This window comes from Periplaneta americana, chromosome 12 (assembly GCF_040183065.1).
Source record: "Periplaneta americana isolate PAMFEO1 chromosome 12, P.americana_PAMFEO1_priV1, whole genome shotgun sequence".
Lineage (NCBI taxonomy): Eukaryota > Metazoa > Arthropoda > Insecta > Blattodea > Blattidae > Periplaneta > Periplaneta americana.
Window position 1 is genome coordinate 164,898,892 of NC_091128.1, and position 23,481 is coordinate 164,922,372.

Here is a 23,481-nt window from a genome sequence, read left to right on the forward strand (position 1 = left end):
TCTTAAAAAGAACAGTTTATACCATCTCTAGTAACGTACGTACTGTATATTAAGATTAAAAAAAAAAATATTATTTTCGAAGTATACTATCGGTGCAAAAAAACTGTACAATACACGTTTGTGAAGTACATTACAAAATCTCGGTAATCGAAAAACTCGCTCTGCTCATTTTTAAAAATTTCCTCGATTTTGTGGAAGCACTCCCCAACCCTGTATCGTAATACACTAGTTCAATAGTCCACACCTGTGGAGTAACGGTTAGTGCGTCTGGCCGCGAAACCAGGTGGCCCGGGTTCGATTCCCGGTCGGGGTAAGTTACCTGGTTGAGGTTTTTCAGGGGTTTTCCCTCAACCCAATATGAGCAAATGCTGAGTAACTTTCAATGCTGGACCCCGGATTCATTTCATCGGCATTACCATCTTCATCTTATTCAGACGCTAAATAACCTGAGATGTTGATACAGCATCGTAAAATAACCTACTAAAAATACTATTTGAATAAGTCTGTTATATCTCGAATGCATTCTCGACTTGGAAAGTGTCACAGTTCATGGTAAATAATACAATAATGTTTTATGTAATGTTCACTTGAAGTAAATATTACAGCCCTGTTGCCATGGCAAACAGTAAATAAATGACTACTGTAAATTCAACTTCCTCTAACAAAAAGTGTTAATAATGATGATATTGTAGATATTGCAAAAAAAGTAATTTTACAAATTACGTGAAACAGAAATCTTGGATAGGATACAATTTTGCGGTTTCTATTCAGAGGAGACTGCCTTCCTCCATGAAGGTGAAAGTTCGCGTCAAGATATTCACGGGGTCACATCAGAATTGGAATTCTTATCATCTTCGTTTGACGTCAACATCTTAAGGTCGGCGGCCCTCTGTTCACGTGATAGCGAGCCCCTGAATCCGGCCGCGCCTCTGGGGGCATGTCTCTGCCTTGCCTGCGCCCGGGCGTTGGTTCGATTCCGGCTTGGGCTTATTACTTGATTGCGTTTTTTTTCAAAGTTTTCCAAACTCTGAGGTAATTGTCAGGTGATTTTATGGTGAAATCTCGTGCTTATTTCACCAAATACCATCTCGCTCTCACCAATTTAAATGACGCTAGGTGACGTCACAGTTCCATACATTAAAAACCTTCTGTTACAGTGGAGACTTTTAATCTAGATCATTGTCTCACTATCAACAGTATTGTCGTGCTCGTTTTGAACACTTGTGGGGAGTTGCCAACCTTGTCTGCCAATAGAATTCAAGTATGACACAGAAACTCGAAAACTGGAAGCGTTAAACTCAAGAATACATATAAGGAAAGTGTTTCATATTCAGTTTGGAATCAAAGGAGAAGAGAAACAAGTGAAGATCAGTAAAGATGAGTGTTTAGTGTATAAATATCCCTGGATATCTAGATAGATTAGTAGATGCTGTTACAAAATATGAAGTTAAAATGAATAATTTGTTTGATAACGAATAAAAACGAATATTATTTAACATAGATTAAGGGTGTTTGAGAATAAAGTGCTTAGGAAAATATTTGAGGCTAAGAGGGATGAAGTTACAGGAGAATGGAGAAAGTTACACAACACAGAACTGCACTCATTGTATTCTTCACCTGACATAATTAGAAACATTAAATCCAGACGTTTGAGATGGGCAGGACATGTAGCACGTATGGGCGAATCCATAAATGCATATAGAGTGTTAGTTGGGAGGCCGGAGGGAAAAAGACCTTTAGGGAGGCCGAGACATAGATGGGAAGATAATATTAAATGGATTTGAGGGAGGTGGGATATGATGATAGAGAATGGATTAATCTTGCTCAGGATAGGGACCAATGGCGGGCTTATGTGAGGGCGGCAATGAACCTCCGTGTTCCTTAAAAGCCAGTAAGTAAGTAAGTAAATAAGTAAGTAAGTAAGTAAGTATAAGTAAGTATTATTTTCCCTGGACCAAAAACTCGTAATTTTCCTTGCACCATAGGAAAACAAAGATCATCTAATGAAAGGAAATTAACTTCTCAGTACAGTTGGCCTTGATTTATAGCAATGTTTCGGCACGTAACGTACCTGTATTCTAGAATAATTTCAACAGGGAGTTCTTAATTTAGTTCACAGATCTATTGTACTTGATAAATTAAATGTGAGGAAGTGTGTTAACGTAAATTGATATGTGAAAAGTTTCGTAGATTTTAAGAGATATTTGGGTTTACAATTTTTACCACGCCTTCGGTTGGAACACGTAACTTGGAGAGAAATGACATCAGCCAATCAAGTTGTCCTTTCGCATTGCTCAAATAGTGATAAGCTTAATTTGTGTACAGAGACGGTTTCGCAAATGTCATGTACAACAAAATTATATAAATTGAATTTACCGTTCTATTACCACATATTCACTTCATTGCTAGTATCTGATCAGCTTCTTGCATATCCACGGATGTGCGATAGTAAAATATGACAGTAGCAAAAAAGCTTGGAGAATCCTGTCGCTTAGCAACAGTCTGTAGAATTGCGCATGTGTACTAATAACCTTGTTTGTTATAGTCTGTAAACAGCACTATTTCCATTATGCTTTCTCATGTTCTGTTGAAACATTATTGTAGCCCTGTAGATAAGAGGTTTCCGACTCTTGGACAAGATATTTTTTCTGTAAAAGAGAAATGTCATTAAACGATGCGTATTCTGACGGAATATAATAAGTAATAATTAAAATATCGACTACATTCTCCAAATAAAGATAAGTCACATCATCCACGATTACATTTTTTTTTTTAAGTTTTTATTTCTCAAGGCCACAAAACCTGCACTGAGTTTGTCCACACCTGTGGAGTAACGGTCAGCGCGTCTGGCCGCGAAACCAGGTGGCCCGGGTTCGATTCCCGGTCGGGGCAAGCTATCTGGTTGAGGTTTTTTTCCGGGGTTTTCCCTCAACCCAAGATGAGCAAATGCTGGGTAATTTTCGGTGCTGGACCCCGGACTCATTTCACCGGCATTATCACCTTCATCTCATTCAGACGCTAAATAACCTAAGCTGTTGATAAAGCGTCGTAAAATAACCTATTAAAATAATAATAAAAAAATGCACTGAGTTTTGTGACTAGTCTTAACTTGTGTTTCATCAAGAGTTCTGCAATTTAAATCGCAACGAAAAGTTTCAAGTTATATTAAAATATCACCAAAATCTTCAACCATAAACTTGCTGTGACCGTCCATCGATACTCTTAAAAATTGATCACAAATTGAAGAACAATGACGACAACACATGCAATATAGTACAACAGATTTTCCGACATAGCTAAACGGCATATATCTAAGACAGGGCTGTCCAACTTGAAGTTAGCTAAGGGCTTAGACAGTAGGAAAATTAGGCCTATACAGTATCAACAATGTTAAGGGCCAGGGACTATATAAAATAACAAAATTTGACCAAAAAATCGCTTCATCTATGTTGTAAATATCATTAAAGAAAACAGTATCATATGAGTCGTTCAGAGCAGAAGTGGTGTAAGTCAAAATTGGGTAATGAGGTTTAAAGTAAAAATTTTGTAAAATACAGCGCAAAGTAGCAATTAATATGTCCTTCCTGCTATCCACTCACTATTAATAGTTTAAATAAATTGAATATTAATTGCTACTTTGCGCTGTATTTTACAGAATGTTTACTTCAACCCTCATTACCCATTTTTTACTTTCACTACTTCTGCTCTGAACGCCTCATATGACGAAAAACAGCTGATCTGTTACTATTTTTAACTGGCCATACGCCCTATCGGAAAATGAGGCAGAAACATGGACATTACGACGAAGTGAAGAGGGAAGCGACTAGAAGCATTTGAAATGTGGATATGGAGAAGAATGGAGCGTATGAAATGGAAGACAAAATAAGAAATGAAGCTGTGCTAGGAAGAATACTTGCTTACTTACTTACTGGCTTATAATAATAATAATAATAATAATAATAATAATAATAATAATAATAATAATAATGATTTATTTTAGCTGGCAGAGTTAAGGCCGTAAGGCCTTCTCTTCCACTCAACCAGCAAAAAGTGTATATACATATGCATGAACTTACAAAGAATCCAACAATTTGATTGAGATGAGAGTTACATGTATACAAAAGTTATTTACAAATTAAACAACAAAATACTATGAACTATTAATTAAACACTGAAATAAACTGTGTAGCAGAATTAAACTAAAATACATAGAATGTTAATATATTTCAAATAATATTAGATAATAGAAAGAGATTATTACGAGACAATTAAAATACAGCACAATCAGGATGATGTCTAAAGAAAAAAGTAACAATGTAGTCAGTGATAGTTTAAATCAGTATGATTGGAGTGAAATGCTAATAAGGTTATCTTTTAAGCTGTTCTTAAAGGTGTTTATTGTCTTGCAGCCCCTAATACTTTGTGACAAGGAATTCCATTGACGCGAGGTGGATATTGTAAAAGATGATGAATAACAAGATGTTCTATGAAGAGGTATACTTAGCGTGCCACAGATAAGTGATCTGGTATTTACATCGTGGTTAGAGTATAGATAAGAGAAACGAGACGAAAGGTAAGGAACCCGGAGGTTCACTGCCGCCCTCACATAAGCCCGCCATCGGTCCCTATCCTGAGCAAGATTAATCCAGTCTCTACCATCATATCCTACCTCCCTCAAATCCATTTTAATATTATGTTCCCACCTACGTCTCGGCCTGCCCAAAGGTCCTTTTCCCTCCGGTCTCCCAACTAACACTCTATATGCATTTCTGGATTCGCCCATACGTGCTACATGTCCTGCCCATCTCAAACGTCTGGATTTTATGTTCCTAATTATGTCAGGTGAAGTATACAATGCGTGCAGCTCTGCGTTGTGTAACTTTCTCCATTCTCCTGTAACTTCATCCCTCTTAGCCCCAAATATTTTCCTAAGAACCTTATTTTCAAACACCCTTATTCTCTGTTCCTCTCTCAAAGTGAGAGTCCAAGTTTCACATCCATACAGAACAACCGGTAATATAACTGTTTTATAAATTCTAACTTTCAGATTTTTTGACAGAAGACTAGATGACAAAAGCTTCTCAACCGAATAATAACAGGCATTTCCCATATTTATTCTGCGTTTAATTTCCTCCCGAGTGTCATTTATATTTGTTACTGTTGCTCCAAGATATTTGAATTTTTCCACCTCTTCGAAAGATAAATCTCCAACATTTATAGTTCCATTTCGTACAATATTCTGGTCACGAGACATAATCATATATTTAGTCTTTTCGGGATTTACTTCTAACCCTATCACTTTACTTGCTTCAACTAGAATTTCTGCGTTTTCCCTAATCGTTTGTGGGTTTTCTCCTAGCGTATTCACGTCATCCGCATAGACAAGAAGCTGATGTAACCCATTCAACTCCAAACCCTCTCTATTATCCTGAACTTTCCTAATGGCATATTCTAGAGCGAAGTTATAAAATAAAGGTGATAGTGCATCTCCCTGCTTTAGCCCGCAGTGAATTGGAAAAGCATCAGATAGAAACTGGCCTATACGGACTCTGCTGTAAGTTTCACTGAGACACATTTTAATTAATCGAACTAGTTTCTTGGGAATACCAAATTCAATAAGAATATTATATAAAACTTCTCTCTTAACCGAGTCATACGCCTTTTTGAAATCTATGAATAACTGATGTACTGTACCCTTATACTCCCATTTTTCTCCAATATCTGTCGAATACAAAAAATCTGATCAATAGTCGATCTATTACGCCTAAAACCACACTGATTATCCCCAATAATTTCATCTACATATGGAGTTAATCTTCTCAAAAGGATATTCGACAGAATTTTGTACGACGTCAACAAAAGTGATATTCCTCGAAAGTTACTACAGTTAGTCTTGTCCCCCTCCTTAAAAATAGGTACGATTATGGACTCCTTCCATTGTTCTGGTACAATTTCCTTTTCCCACATTGCAAGTACAAGTTTATAAATTTCGTTAGATAATGCCCTTCCACCCTCTTGTATTAATTCTGCTGGAATTTGATCGATACCTGGAGACTTGTACTTTTTCAGATTTTCTATCGCAATTTCGACATCAGAAAGTGTGGGTTCCGGTATGAATGGCTCAGCAATTTGTATTTGAATTTCGTCCTGATCATTTCTATTTGGCCTATGTATATTTAGTAGTTGCGCTAGAAAGAATGGGTGAAGAAAATAGTAATATACGTTACAAGAGCGGTATGTTGACGTTTTCATGGTCGAGGAAAAGATTGAAAAAGCGAAACGTAGTTGAGCTTTTTTAATTTCCGAGAACATGAAAACAAACATACTGCTCGTGTATCGTACATTTTTTGTGCGAAGATCGTTTATTACATACCAGAAAGACGAATTTCTAATTAGTTGCAATGAAATCTCCATGTTGATTTCTGTTTAATGACGGCAACTTCGGAAAACCAAAATATCTTTCTTCAACAATGTTGCTATAAAATGTTTTCTGTGTTTACTATACTCCAGCAGGCCGTGATATACGTCTGTCTTTTTTTCCCCGAGTCTATAAATGCGAACTTAAAACAAACGGTAAGGTTATGTAATGATTTATTTTTCATTTTAATATTTTAACAATATTATTTATATAACATATTGCAGTAATAACATCGGCATCTGGAATCTTGTTGATTTTTTCACGGCTTCCTTAATGTTACTTGTATCAGGAATGCAATAAGTTTCGTGGAGTAGTAGACTTTACTTAATTTTTGCAAATATTTAAAAACAATAATTAACATTGCAATTTAGGTGAAATTGCAGTGGTAAGTTTCCAATTTATAATTATTACTATGTTAAACGTCTCTAAAAATAATATGTTAAAAGCCTAAAGCAGTAAAATGAATATGACGCTTAAGCGGTAAGAAGAGGGAAATTGTTATGTGTGTTAGGTTGGGAATACTGAATGTAGTATTTCACACTTACCGCGTATTGGTTCTGTGCGGAAAACAAGCAAATACGCACGATCTCGCACAAAAAAATAATGAAACTGATCAAGAAGAGAAAAAGAAATGGACTGGGTTATTGTCTAAGGATGCACTGGAAGGAATGGTGAAAGAGAGAGCATTCGGGACAGATGAAGATATCTGATGGCAGACAACTCTGAGATGTATGCATCGTATGCGGAGGCTAAGAGGAAGTCTGAAAAGAAGGTAGAGTGGAGAATGCTGTGTTTGCAGTGAAAAAAATGAATGAAATGAATGAATACAGTACAATACAGCAATTAATAGGTCTATATACAGTACAATAAATTTTACATTTTTCCTCTTTCTTTGCCTTCTCCACCGCTGTGGAGTAACGTTAGCATGCATGACCGTGAAACGAGCGGGCCCGGGTTCATATCCTGGTTGAGACAAGTTAGCTGGTTGAGGTGTTTTTCGGGGTTTTCCCTCAACCCATTAAGAGCAAATGCTATGAAACTTTCGGCGCTGGACCCTGGACTCATTTCGTTGTATCACTTTCTTCTCATACAGACGCTAGATAACCATAGCAGTTGATAAAACGTCGTAAAATAATCAATTGAAAAAAAAAATTCTTTGCCTTTCCTGACGATAGAGCTGACACAGATCCGAAACGTTACATATACAGTTTGTATCTAAATATGTGTCAAATATTTCGGGAACGTGTTCCTAACACCAAAACATTACAAAAAGTTCATATGAACATTGGTCTCAAAATAATTTATTTCAGAGTTACAAGACAAAATTTAATGTTACAAAAATTGCTCGAAGTGGCTCTCTTCTACTTCGATGTGTCCCCTAAACCTGCATTACATGCTCTGGCGTACTCTGTTGAAAATTCATGGAGTGTTTCTTATTTCGTGAAATCCAGTTTGGATACGCTTTCAGAATATCAATATTAAGTACAGGAGTCGCATAAACCAGGGACTTTAAATGTCCTCAGACGAAGAAATCCATTGGATTCAAATCAGGCGATCGAGCAGGCCATGCAATGAATCCCCTTCGACCAATACATCTTTGGGGAAATCGATCATTAAAAAATTACGTACGAACTATCAGACTGAAATGAGCTGGAGCAGCATCGTGTTAAAACACATTCGTTGGATGACGTCCAGAAGCACATCATGAATTAAATGATGCAAATCATTTCGTTCTGTTCACTCACAGAATACATTTTGTTCTGATTTCTTTGCTTTACAAAATACAAACAAAAAACCATCAAACAATCAGCGGTCAATGAAGGGATAAATCCTTTAATAACTCCCTAACGAATGGTTTTCAGACCCATGTTCTAATTAACTTTTTTAATTGTTTTGATGTTAAGAACACGTCCCCGAAATATTTGACACCAATTTAGATACACCCTGCATTTTCTGATTGAATGATAGGTGAAAAAATCCAAAATCCTCCTATAGTGTCATTTGTTTTGTTCTAAATTTCGGTACCATGGAAATCGTCTACATTTTTACGTTCAAAGCGGCTCGAGGGGATAAAATTAAATTAGGGATTTTTCTGTTATATGGCAGGCATACATGCAAGGGCCACGCTTCTTCGAAGCTGTACGAATGCAACTAATAGACTTAGCTTGCAAATGGTACGATGTGCTATCATGCGTGAGTAAACAAAAGAAGCCAGACGACGCCCTTAGCAACTGAGCCTGCTGCCCGCTGCCCAGTGATGTCGGAGAAGTTGCCGGTACTGCACGGCGAATCGTATGTAATACCAAAAGAGAAGCTCGAATAAAATGAAGTTTAGATCACTTCCCCCGAAAATGAGAGCGAAATTTGCGGTACAATATTTTACGTGATTTTGTTTTTATGCATTGAAAAGTATCGTAAGAGCTGTCTACGCTATAACAGTTATTTTTTACGTTATGATGTTGGTTTTCCTTGTCAAAGTTTCGTGTTCATTTCCTGCCAGTACAAGAGAAATTTTTAGTAGATAAAGACGGTGTTTGGAGCAGGGTTTTCTCGAGAAATGTTCTGTTTTTTGTTATGATTTTGCCATTTCGTATCACCAGAGTCATGAGTTATTATTGGCAACTTCCATTTCTAAGTAATGCATTGCTAAGCGAAGACACGCTATTGGGAGAAAAATAATTCCATCACTCTCCTCTTAGGTAGAACAGCTCTCCTTAGAGACGAAGCTAAATTATATTTCAGTAAAGTGTTTCTCTAAATATTTCACTTACAAAATTATACTCTGTTTTTCACATTGAAAGAAAGATCCTGCCATTGAGTTGAACGTTAGGACGAACCTTGTCAATCACTAACAAGAGGGGTTGGGGTGTGTTACTTACTACCGTGTAGACCTACCAGTTGGACAAGATGTTCCTGCAAATGTTAATCAAATTGGCAAAGCTTCATATCTCATACTAGTTTATAAAAAAACCTTGTCGGACCGTAACAAAAACAACTATCGCAATTTCCGTATTTTATATCTTGTACAATATTATAGTATTGTGAAATTTTAATTTTCCTACCAATTTTTTTTCTATTCTATTAAAATTATAGCATACTAGTGGCTTGTGCAGCAAATGCTGTAAACTAAGTTCATTAGACATTCATAGGGCGGCCGGGTAGCTCAGTTGGTAGAGCAGCTGGCTACGTACTGGGAGGTCCGGGGTTCGATCCCAGGTGGTGACAGGATTTTTTATGTCTTTGAGGGCTGTCCTTCCTTAAGGAGATTCAAGAATAATTTAAAAAGTTGTATATAAAGTGAAAATTAAAATTAAGGTGACATTCAACATTTAATTTTTTTAAGGTGACATGTATTTATCTAGGCTGACGAGTTTACTTCCTTGGTTTGAATTGTAAATTATTGAAAACTAGCGTGTAAGAGGGCCTTAGACTAGAAATGTTTAGTTTAAATGTAGTTCTGTTTATAAGTATGCATAAGGATGTAATTATTTGACTTATTTTGAACTGTTGTATCAGTGAAGCGAGGTGAGTCAGTGAAGTTATGGGTTTACAGTGCAGTGAACAGTTCCGATCAGTGATAATTTATAGCGTCAATGAAATGTGTTCTATAGTGTCAGTGAAATGAGTTACAGAGTGTCAGTGAAATGTGTGCTAAAGTGTCAGTGAAATGCGTCATAGTGCCACTACAAGGAATGAGATGAGAGTAAAGTGAAAGACTATTGAAACTTATGTAGGACCTATAGATAATTATGTAGGTTGTATTGTAAAATTGGGTATTTTATTTTATGTTTTATTATTGTGTTAAATTGTATTGTGTATTATTATTGTATTGTGTGTAAAATTGTATATGTGTTGTAAAATTGTATTGTGTATTGTAAATTTTATTGTGTATTGGTTATCATTTTATTGTGTATTGTTAACATTGTATATACCACTGCCACCGGGTGCTTGCCCACTTGCAGTGTAAATAAATACATACAAATAAACATTTTTCAGATTTATTTTCAACGAAGAATACCAGACATTCGGAAAGTTATTTGCTTCCATAACAATGAAAGATACTCTCTCTCGAGCCAATACTGAAGAGAACCACGCATATAAATATCTACACCACACCGCCATTAAATATATGAAGGAGACCCAACCCCACTTGATTAATAACTATAAAAGTATTTGATTTTTAATAATATTATTATCTTACGTAAGTTTTATAGCTTTCAGTAACATATACTATATAGCCGCCATTCAGTAAAATATAGAAATCAAAATCTAATTTAAGTTATACTCTATATCTACTTATATAACCCCAAAACGGTTCACTTTCATATCATCAATATAGCATTAATATGTATAATTAATGAAAAATAGTCACATCACGGCATTAACTACAATAATATTTCATTTCTAATAGTAATAATGTCATCAAACCACCTCAAGTTTTGTAGTTTTAATATCCAATACACAGCTATACCCAGAAAATTACACACCACAGAATCGAACCTGTAAATTATTTTTAGTAAGTTAAGTTTTTAATAACCAATTTAATTTGAGCTCTAAATATGTCAGCATTCTTGCAGATCATGGCCTTCGTGTGATATTGTTTACTGTAGTGTGTGTTTTGTTTTATTCTGAAATGCAACACGGCCGACTTGATGCTCGTTTCGCTTCTCCTGAATGCAATCGGCTAGTTCTCAAAACTGGTGACAGATGGATTTTGGAAAATAGGAAAATTATGCAGGAAAATTGACATTTCACTGAAAACTACTATTTTTCCGAAAAACTTTGGGTTCCAAGCTTCAAAATGAGGGGCCATTTATTAAAATCCGTTCAGCCGTTTTCCCGTAATTTCTATTACCAGTTCAAATTATATATATAGATTTGTCAATTTAAGGGTTAACGTTCTTTGTTATCCTCACTTAGTCAAGGCCTGCTTATAAGCTAGTTAAGTTCAGTTTTTAAACACGTCATTTATAATAAAATTACTTTTCATTCAAGGTAATGGATATTGTCATTGATGAGCTGGTGTTGGAGTGCTTCGTCATTACTTTCTATTTGATAGGTGATAGAGGGCATTACATACACTCTGATACCAAGAAAGTCGTGTGTTGTGTATATATTCCCAGAGCGAATATAATAATGCAAGGAATGGAAGACAATTTTCGTTTTTTGGAGAGAGCAATAATAAAACCGACGGGTGCATCTAAAATTGCGGTATATAGTTACACGAAAGAAAATGAATCGGGAGAAAAGATTAAAAGTCCTTCCAAAAAGAAAAAAAAAACTCTTCTGTTACAACATTGGACACATTTAATCAGGAAGCTTTAAGACGGATAGTGCTTGATTGATATAGAGAAGGCTTTATACACAGTTTAGACGACATTTTGCCAAAATCTCGCAAAACACGAAACACTACAAATTAAAATTTCACGTTCCTCATCGCGGAAAGTAAATATCTGCAGCACCCAACGGCTGATATGAGTGACTGAAAGTAAGTCACTTGTATTTAGATAATAGATACCCTATAAACGGGCTGGTGTTTTTTTTATTCACGAGTTTTGTGACATTCTCTTAATTTATGAGTGTTTTATTGCTTCTACTTCATCAAGAACTCTTTCCGTAGAGCCGGATTCTTTTACGTTAGTTTCGCTGAAAGTTAAAGATACAATAGAATAGATGGTATGATAAATGACAAAGTCCTATCCATCTCATAACCCCTAACCTTAAATTGGAAGAACTGTTTCTTTCATTCTGATATTTATTAAACAGCGGCGGACTGCAAAGAAAACACCTAACGCAATATTGTACAGTATGTTATTCCGTAATTTTGTGTCAATTATTTTTTTACCAACGTCTTTTCTGTTATTTTATTAAAATTATAACACACATTAAAATGTTATATCCTATAGGATAGTTAATCAATAAAGGATAAAGATTACACTTTTCTGATTATTAAAAATGAAAGTGTGAGATAGAAGGAAACGTTCTTAGACTCTATTTTCAACTGTCTGTGCACAGAGAAAAACGTTAAAAGAAAAAATAAAACGTTATTGGAGACATATTTGTAAAGCAACCATAAAAATATTTTAGAATATTTTCAAAGATTCTATAATGTGAGTAGAGGGTCTATCTTAGTTACTTTACCTATAAAATACTTTATGAAGGAGCTTTTCGCTACAACAGATGGAAATGAATTTCTGCTCGGCTGTATTTAAACCACTCTGTATTTGTTGAAATAATAATAATAATAATAATAATAATAATAATAATAATAATAATAATAATAATATAATAAAACAACACAAATTAAATTAAATCTTATTGAAACAGACGTACCAACAGAAGATTGGACAATAAGATACGATGTAACATTTATTATCTGATAGCAGAGTATACAGATGCTATTTATGGAAGTAGAATATAACAACTAATAATAATTTATCAGAGAATGAACGCAATCGGGCATTGGAATTACAATATCTCCATTGTGTAAGCGTTTGAAGTTCACGGTTACAACGAGAAAACAAGGGGAGACGACCTCATGACGTAAAAAGTGACCTCTGTTGGTTGTTTATAATGGAGAGTTGCATTGTTTAAAAATGACGTGATGAATATATTTGTACTCTAATTACGAATTCATCCTTATTAATTGAAAATAATTAATTTTACATAGATATAAGATCAAGACTAAGTTCACGAAAAATATGCCGACAGTATCTATATATATAATTTGAACTGGTAATGGAAATTACGGGAAAACGGCTGGACGGATTTTAATAAATGAACTCTCATTTTGAAGCTTAGAACCCGAAGTTTTTCAGAAAAATAGTAACTTTCAGTGAAGTGCTAGTTTTCCCACATAATTTTCATATTTTCCAAAATCCATCTTTCGTCAGTTTTGAGAACTAATTGCATCATTTCAGAATAAAACAAAACACACACTAGCCTACAATAAACAATAGGCTATTACACGAAGGCCATGACCTGCAGGATTGCTGACATATTTAGAACTCAAATTAAATTGGTTATTAAAAACTTCAAGGCTTACTAAAAATAATTTACAGGTCTGATTCTGCGATGTGTAATTTTATGTGTACAGCTGTGTACTGGATATTAAAATCTACAAAACTTGAGATCGTTTGATGACATTATTACCATTAGAAATTAAATATTATTATAATTAATGCCATGATGCGACTATTTTTTATTAATTATACGTATTAATTCTATATTGATGAGATGAAAGTGAAACTTTTGGGATTATATAAGTAGATGTAGAGAATATTTGAAATTAGATCTTCATTTCTATAATTTACTGAATGGCGGCTATGTAGTATATAACTACAAAACTTACGTAAGATAATAATATTGTTATTAAAAATCAAATATTTTTATAGTTATTAATCAAGTGGGGTTGGGTATTTTTCATATACGTAATGGGGGTGTGGTGTAGATATTTATATGCGTCATTGTCTTCAGTATTGGCTCGAGAGAGCGCAAAAATTACAGTTCCTGAGGAAAAACCAAAAGGTATTACTTACTGATAAATTAAGAGACCTAGAAAATTTTGTAGTCTCCCGATCATTTCAGCAAGATCTCTTAGCAGGATAAAATGATTTTATCTTCTACATTTCAAGCTCTCCATGCAGCAGGTATACCAAGATGCTATGTTTATTGTTCGAAAGCATAGCAAACCTGACTTTTTTTAACTTTCGCGTACAATTCACAATGACCTGAATTAGTTATTATTTAGTCCCACATGAAAAGCCCACTGATCGTTCTGACATTGTTTCTTGCGTTTTCGCGTTGAAACTCAAAACCTGAAGGTGCATAGGTTCAAGAAAAAGTATTTGGCACAAAAAACATTCAGAAGGAGTATGTTTCATTATTATGGAAGAAAATAACTTTCATAATGTCTGGTATTCTTTATTGAAAATAAATCTGAAAAGTTTTTATTTTAACGTCTAATAAACTTAGTTTGCAGCATTTGCTGCACAAGCCATTAGTATCATGTAATTTAAGGCGAGAGAAAACAATTATTTCAGTAATGATATTCGTTTTATGGACCTATTTTCAGAAGATAATCAACTCGTATGCTGTGTAGGTTCTATTTGCGATGTTTTCAGCTCTATCTCAAGTAATGATGATTAGAACTTCAAATTAGAAAAACAGAGAGTAGTAGTATTTTATTTAACGACGATTCCAGCTACAGACTTTATTTAGCGTTGGAATTCACAGTGGGCCAGAAATGGCCGACAAAATTTTTCCTGGGGCTCTCTTCAGGGACAAGATCCTTTTACGAGTTGTAAATGTACGACATGGCCCTTCCAACTTTATTTCCTTCCCGGAGAAAGCCATGCTAAAAATGTTGTTGCTCTTAAAATCTATCACCCGCAATAGGGTTTTAACCCGCGAAGCGGCCAGCAGAGAAACTACTAGACAATGGCGAGGAGAAGGATACATATCAATTATAAATTGTGAATTATGTTTTATTTAACGACACTGGCAACTGCCGAGGTTATATCAGCGTCGCCGATGTGCCGGAATTTGTCCCGTAGGGGTAAATCTACTGGCATGAGCCTTTCACATTTAAGCACACTTAAATTCCATCGACCTGGGCCGGAATCGAACCCGCAACCTCGGACACAGAAGGCCAGCATTATACCGACTACGCCACCCAGGCCGCCAAGTTGTGGTTACAATATAATTAAATTCATAGAAGTAGTAGTTAATTTCTGTACAAAGCTTTTAATATATAATATTAAAATATTAAGGCAGTGTTCTCTTTATGGATGAAGGTACTTACTTACTTACAAATGGCTTTTAAGGAACCCGAAGGTTCATTGCCGCCCTCACATAAGCCCGCCATCGGTCCCTATCCTGTGCAAGATTAATCCAGTCTCTATCATCATATCCCACCTCCCTCAAATCCATTTTAATATTATCCTCCCATCTACGTCTCGGCCTCCCTAAAGGCCTTTTTCCCTCCGGTCTCCCAACTAACACTCTATATATGCATTTCTGGATTCGCCCATACGTGCTACATGCCCTGCCCATCTCAAACGTCTGGATTTAATGTTCCTAATTATGTCAGGTGAAGAATACAATGCGTGCAGTTTTGTGTTGTGTAACTTTCTCCATTCTCCTGTAACTTCATCCCGCTTAGCCCCAAATATTTTCCTAAGCACCTTATTCTCAAACACCCTTAACCTATGTTCCTCTCTCAGAGTGAGAGTTCAAGTTTCACAACCATACAAAACAACCGGTAATATAACTGTTTTATAAATTCTAACTTTCAGATTTTTCGACAGAAGACTGGATGATAAGAGCTTCTCAACCGAATAATAACACGAATTTCCCATATTTATTCTGCGTTTAATTTCCTCCCGAGTGTCATTTATATTTGTTACTGTTGCTCCAAGATATTTGAATTTTTCCACCTCTTCGAAGGATAAATCTCCAATTTTTATTTTTCTATTTCGTGCAATATTCTGGTCACGAGACATAATCATATACTTTGTCTTTTCGGGATTTACTTCCAAACCGATCGCTTTACTTGCTTCAAGTAGAATTTCCGTGTTTTCCCTAATCGTTTGTGGATTTTCTCCTAACATATTCACGTCATGCGCATAGACAAGAAGCTGATGTAACCCGTTCAATTCCAAACCCTGCCTGTTATCCTGGACTTTCCTAATGGCATATTCTAGAGCGAAGTTAAAAAGTAAAGGTGATAGTGCATCTCCCTGCTTTAGCCCACAGTGAATTGGAAAAGCATCAGATAGAAACTGACCTATACGAACTCTGCTGTATGTTTCACTGAGACACATTTTAATTAATCGAACTAGTTTCTTAGGAATACCAAATTCAATAAGAATATCATATAATACTTCCCTCTTAATCGAGTCATATGCCTTTTTGAAATCCATGAATAACTGATGTACTGTACCCTTATACTCCCATACTTTTCTCCATTTTCTTCTTCTTCTTCTTCTTCTTCTTCTTCTTCTTCTTCTTCTTCTTCTTCTCCTTTGGGATGAATGTACAGTCTTAGAAAAACGTTTTGCCGCACAGATACTTTATAAATCCCAGAAAGGAGGCAGTGCGCATGATCAGACAAACAGCGAAACAAAACTAATTTTATTACCTCAACTAGTCGCTCTCTTGTGAACCAGGTCGCTCGTCCTCTGAACATGTACACTGTCTTCTTTCCGGACTTATAAAATATTTTTGCGACAAAACTTTTTTCTAATGTCTGTACATATTTATGGGTCAAAATGATATTTTATTTTATTTTTTCAGATAATATACTCTTCTCCTTCTTGTTGTAAAAGAATTTGTCATATTTCTAATAGCGTCCGAAATATGCCCTTCTACATCTCCGTGCCAATTCCCTTATAAAGTAGTCTATTTGTGCGACAAAACTTTTTTCTAAGACTGTACATATTTATGGGTCAAAATTATATTTCATTTTTTGCAGATAACATACTCTCCTCCTTCTTGTTGTAAAAGAATTTGTCATATTTCTAATAGCGTCCGAAATATGCCCTTCTATATCTCCATGCCTCTCTGAATTTGTTCTTGTCGTTCGTTTTCTGGAATTTTAATATTAATTTGTTAAACACTTCCTACCATTGTAGGCTGACTACAAAGAGAAAGTATTAAATGACAGGGAATATAATTCCGTATATGTACAGACCTAGAAACAAAATTTGGGCCGCCTGAATTTTCCAACTTCCAGTTATAACAAACTGCGCATGGTAAGTGCTTACAGAGTATGCGCAGTATGTTACAATTGAAACTTGGAAAATTCGGATGGCACAAATTTTGTTTCTGGGTCTGTACATATTCTACAAGTTCTTTTGTCTGGTAACTGAAGAATTTTTTTTAAATATTTTAAATTATATTTTTATGCTTGTGAGTTTTTTTTTTAACATTTTAACAAAACTTACTAAATTCTTTGCTGTAGCATTTGTTACTTGTTTATTTTTTACTAGCCGTACCTGTGCGGTCCGCTGCACCAGTTAGAAATAAATATAAAGTAATTACATAATTAAAATAGGACATTTGATCCAGGGACCATTCGTGTTTGATAGAAGGATAAATCGTTTAAAATGTTACTTAATTTAAATTGCATCCAAATAATTAAAATGCGATCATTTTGGTCCAGAGACACTCATTTGGTGCAATGACAATTCCTTTAACATGCTTCTTAATTTTTATTACATGCAACCATAGTTTAATGAAGAGTGACATCATTTAGATTTAATGTGTATATTTTATTTTACTTGTTATAGGTTTCCATTGAATTATGGTAATAACTTAATTTTAACCCTTCTTTTCTACGTATTCAGTAAATGTCGCTTGGCCCACTATGGTTCTGAACCCTTCAAATAACTTAAATTATATTATATTATATTATATTATATTATATTATATTATATTATATTATATCAGAAGTTACTGTAATAACATTATAGCATTATGTCCATCTAGAGAAACTACACTTTCCAATGGTGAAATGATAATTAATTATACAAATCGGTTAATTTAGCTTCCGATATTACTTCATACAAACACGGAAGCATTCTCTGTAGGCTATCTTTCATAGCTTTCGATTGTTGCTGTCCAAGGTCCCTTATAGACGAAGTCATTTGTTTTTTAATTCATTACACGGCCTTAGATGGCAGTTATTTTAATTTTAAAACTCATTTATTTCATTAAATATCAGTCCTATCAAAATTTTTCAAGGAATAAAACTTATCGCAAATTATTTGTTAAGAAACTTTTGTTATGTAACATTTTTCACAAAAATCAATAATAAGCGAGCTATTTCGATTTATTTAATTCAGGTCCCCTTATAACCCCCCCCCCTTTTAAATAATGCATTTTGAATGCCATATAGCCTAAAATCTAAGTTACAACGAATTTAATTTATATTCCAATTTTCATCAAAATCCGTTCAGCCATTATCGCGTGAAAAGGTAACAAACATACATATAGACAGACAGACATACAAACAAAAATGTCAAAAAAGCGATTTTCGGTTTCAGGGTGGTTAATTATATATGTTAGGACCAATTATTTTTGGAAAATCGAAAATTACCAGAAAAATTTCGGCTACAGATTTATTATTAGTATAGATTAATATGTATCATGAAATTGTTAAAATAATACATTGTATGAAAATTATGAAAAACAAGCAAGCACTTTACGCACTGCCAAAGGAAATGCAATATTAAATGTACGAACTTCAATCAATAACAATTATCTCGATCTTTCATAACGTAAATATTACACGTAACACAAATAAGTAACAAATTTAAAATTCATATTTACATTTTAGCCCGTATTATTCTGATGTTACATCTGTGGTACTCATTGCAACAATATGTAGCTTTCAACTTTTTCTAACCGCTTTGTTGATTATGTGGCCTGTTTAGGTGACTATGAAATCGTGGTCATGTATAAAACAGGCTGTAGTTCCAAGGATACTTATTTATTAATGATTCTGAGTTTAGAGGGCCGTGAAATCGTGGTCTTTAACGTCTTCAACTTCGCCTCGTTTCACAAACTTGCCAAAAAGAGAAACTTTCCGAACTTTTATCATAAATAACTATTTTGGTACGATAATTAATAACTTTATTAGACATACTTTAATTTTATTATTCTTCTCTGTGATAAATTTAGGGAAATTAAATTAAAAATAGGCCTGCTATACCATCCTAATATTTCATATTGAGTTACAGACTGAAATAAGGCAATGTAAACTGTACGTACTATTTCCATAGTATAGTTTTTACCATAATCGTAAAATAAACATTGAAAGACCTAAAAGGCGTTAGGGAAGCACATTTGAAAATTGTGTTAATCTTTGTGAATTGAAAGAGGCGTAAGAGGCAAATCAAGTAATTTGACATGATTTTTGTGATGCAAAATTTACGAAGAAAAGTCATTACTCGTACCTGTGTGCGTGGTAGGATCTGCCAGGTGTCTAATCCTTGCTAACTTCGGAATGGTCACGAACTGATATGATACGTCCGGTCGACCTGCTGTTAAATACGCCGGAGTTCCCCTCCAGGCAGCGGCTGATGAAACTAGTCCATCTGACGACATCGGGGATTGTGTTTACACGATTGCTCCCGTTGGCTGGCCCCGGCGAATCTGAAATCTGATTGGCTCGCCGCACCATGTGGCCTGGAGGCTCTCCCAGCCGCTGCCTTCATACCTTCCGCCATAAGCAGAATGCACAGACGGGGTCTACATGAGGCCAGTTCTCAGTGTAGAGAAGATATGAGGAGCTTTAACATACAGATTTCGTGATTTCTAACGTTTGAACGTCGGTTTTTCACCCTTAAGTCTCGCGTTCGTATTCCAGAGAGTAGAAATATAATTTCGGGAGTTGTTTCATCTTTGGAATAGCGCCAATTCCCTTGGAATTGTGTCAATAAATTATCGTTATCAGTTATTACGGTCAATGTAGAGTATCCACCGCACACTGAACGAATATTGGTTAAACGAGCGTTGAGCGACTTCCGCCGATTTTGGAATAGACACCGACGCACTTAGGTTAGGTTAGGTTAGTTTAGGCTTTTATTATCCCTTCAAGATGTTTAGGATTAGTGTAAAACTGGCCTATGTCTCCTATAGTGGGCGGGACATAAGTAACATTCACCGTTATTACTATTCATCATTATCTCTACAATCATCAAAATTCAACATAATTATCATCATCATCATCATCACTTTCAATCGTAATCCTCATAATATCTTAGCCTTGTTAATTAACTAGGATACAATTATGATACTAATCATCAGGGAACGGATTTATATGGACTAAAAATATATGAAATATGTAAATATATATGTAGTTATTTTTACCAAAATATGGAATTAAATATGGATTTTTACCAAAATATGGAATTAAATATGGACTTAAAATTATAAAAAAATGACTATGTACGTTAAATATTGGTACATTTTAATCAAACTAAACAAAAAATATAATGGACGTACCTTATCTTCCAATGTAGTTTCAACAAAACACAATTTTTATTGTCTGTTACCATAACAATAGGTTACAAACATTTCTTTCAAGTGCTGAAAAGTGAATCTTCTTCTATTGTCTCTGAGGATAGATTTATACTGACTAAAAGAGCGTTCGACGTCACAAGAAGTAACTGGTACATAATTCAATTTCACAATGTCTGCTGGGGATAAGTCCAAGTTAATCTTCACTGTTGATTCACCACTCATCACAGCAACAACCTTTTGTAGTTCTTCATATCCAGGGTTTTTTGAAAGTACAGTGTCCACCTTAGCTCTTACTGCATCTGCAACTTTACCTCTACCACGATTCAGTTGTTCCACAGTACTATTTATAATTTCAAAACTTTCAGATAGTGAAAGGTGCCTATTTTGGAGACTTTTGAGCGTTTTTATGATGCATGAAAATGTATGCTGAATGTGAGCTAAGTCATTCTTCACACTTATGTCACAGGTAACTGTTTTCGCAGTATCAATTGAGACTGCATCTTCAGAGTCCAATGCAAGGAGAACATTGTTAATAGAGTCTATATGTTCGGCATAATATTCAACTGCTTCTAGCCATGTACCCCATCTAGTTAAAATTGGCTTTGGTGGCAATGGAATTTCAGGGTACATTTCTTTCAACACGTTAACTCTACTGGGAGCTTTGAGAAATACTTTTTTCACTGATGAAATCAACAAATCTACTTTAGGGAAATTGTCTCTGACCACTTCTGCCACACGATGAAATGCATGCGCCACACAAGTAAAATGAGTCAATTTAGGATATACAACAGATAATGCTTGTCCAGCTTTGACCATATAAGGGGCAGCATCGCTAATAAAGAATAACACATTATCGTACATAATACCCTTTGGCCACAGGATACCCATAGCTTCGTTGAACAGTTTAACTATAGTTTTGTTATTGCACTTTTCTAGAACATCACAATGTAAAAGAATTCGTTCAGAATATTGTTCACTAAACAAACCGATAACTACATTACCAACAAGTCTACCGTCTTTGTCGGGAGTCTCATCAATGGAAACCCAAATTGAACTATCTTTAATTTCATCTCTTATCTTCTGTATTGTCTCATCGTAGATGGATGGAGCATACGTCTTCCTAAGTGTTGACTCATCCGGGATTGTATGTTGAGTATATTTTTCAAGGAATTCCCTGAAGACCTTATTCTTTAGTTTGTAGAGAGGAATATCAGCAGAGATGAGAGAACGGCACAGGTCGATGTTAAACTCAGATCTTACATTCGATGTTGTTGGTTGTGTTAAAAACAATTGTCTCTGCTTGGAATTTAGTTGTTTGTTGGCCTGATGTTTACTAGTTGTAATGTGTTGTTGCACCAGGAACTTTTGTGTAGATGATACTGCACACTGACACAAATTACAAAATAATATTTTATTGTCAGTTGATAAACCATCTTCTTTAAATTCTGAAATGTAACTTGTTAGTTTTGATTTTAAATTGACTGAATGACGTACTTTTGGCATATTTACCGTCTTTATAGTATGATTTACAAAACTGAACCTATGTGTACTCTGACTGGCATTTAACTGTTGAGCTGCACAACTGAAGTCTGTTAAAAATTTTAAATTAAATTAATACAGTTTTGTAACTTACTTTCCCATTGTTGATAGGACTGCTAATTTTCAAATAACTCTGATGTTAAAGGGATTACTGAACATGTGTTTAAATCTCTATTGTTGAAATGTATTTTTAAAAGTTAATGGAATTTTGTTTTGTTTTATTGTTAAACCTAATATAATATGGACTGTTTTATATGAAATATGGAAAATATATGGAAATTAACGAAAATATGTACTAAACTCTAAAATATGGAAAAATATGGAAAATAAAAGTAGGATTTTTCAACCCTACACATTGTGAAACATAAAGATAATGCAAAATATAAATTATATTAGCTTTATAAGTAAATATGTATTTACATATAAATCCTTTCCCTGCTAATCATTCATTTAAAGTTCGTGTGTCTGTAGCCTGTATATATTTTCGTGTGATTTTACTTTGTTTATAGCTTGATTTTTTTATTATTGTAGTTGTATTTCTGATGGTATGGAAGAGGTCTCATGGCCTTAACTACAACCAGAATAAATGAATGAATGAATTAATAAATGAAAGAATAAATAAATAAATAAATAAATAAATAAATAAATAAATAAATAAATAAATAAATAAATAAATAAATAAATAAATAAATCTATACTAATAATAAATCTGTAGCCGAAATGTTTCTGGTAATTTTAGATTTTCCAAAAATAATTGGTCCTAACATATATACTTAACCACCCTGAAACCGAAAATCGCTTTTTTGAAATTTTTGTCTGTCTGTCTGTATGTTTGTTACCTTTTCACGCGATAATGGCTGAACGGATTTCGATGAAAATTGGAATATAAATTAAGTTCGTTGCATCTTAGATTTTAGGCTATATGACATTCAAAATACATTATTTAAAAGGGGGGTTATAAGGGGGCCTGAATTAAATAAATCGAAATATCTCGCTTATTATTGATTTTTGTGAAAAATGTTACATAACAAAAGTTTCTTTAAAAATCATTTTCGATAAGTTTTATTCTTGAACAATTTTGATAGGACTGATATTTAATGACATAAATGAGTTTTAAAATTAAAATAACTGCCATCAAAGGCCGTGTAATGAATTAAAAAACAAATGACTTCGTCTATAAGGGGCCTTGGACAGCAACAATCGAAAACTATGAAAGATAGCCTACAGAGAATGTTTCCGTGTTTGTATGAAGTAATATCGGAAGCTAAATTAACCGATTTGTATAATTAATTATTATTTCACCATTGGAAAGTGTAGTTTCTCTAGATGGACATAATGTTATAATGTTATTACAGTAACTTCTGATATAATATAATATAATATACTATGATATAATATAATATAATATAATATAATATAATATAATATAATATAATATAATATAATATAATATAATATAATATAATATAATAAAATATAATATAATATAATATAAT

At 34.3% G+C, this 23,481-nt stretch overlaps 1 protein-coding gene across 1 annotated transcript in view; it reads right to left on the minus strand.

The window, feature by feature from the left end:
* The window catches only part of LOC138711149 (cytochrome b5-like), a 32,158-nt gene extending 12,671 nt beyond the window's left edge, over positions 1 to 19,487 (minus strand). The window contains exon 1 of the mRNA XM_069842499.1: positions 19,378 to 19,487. The gene's annotated coding sequence lies outside the window, so the exon portion shown is untranslated. The remainder of the gene's footprint in view (positions 1 to 19,377) is intronic.
* Between the last annotated feature and the right edge of the window lie 3,994 nt (positions 19,488 to 23,481).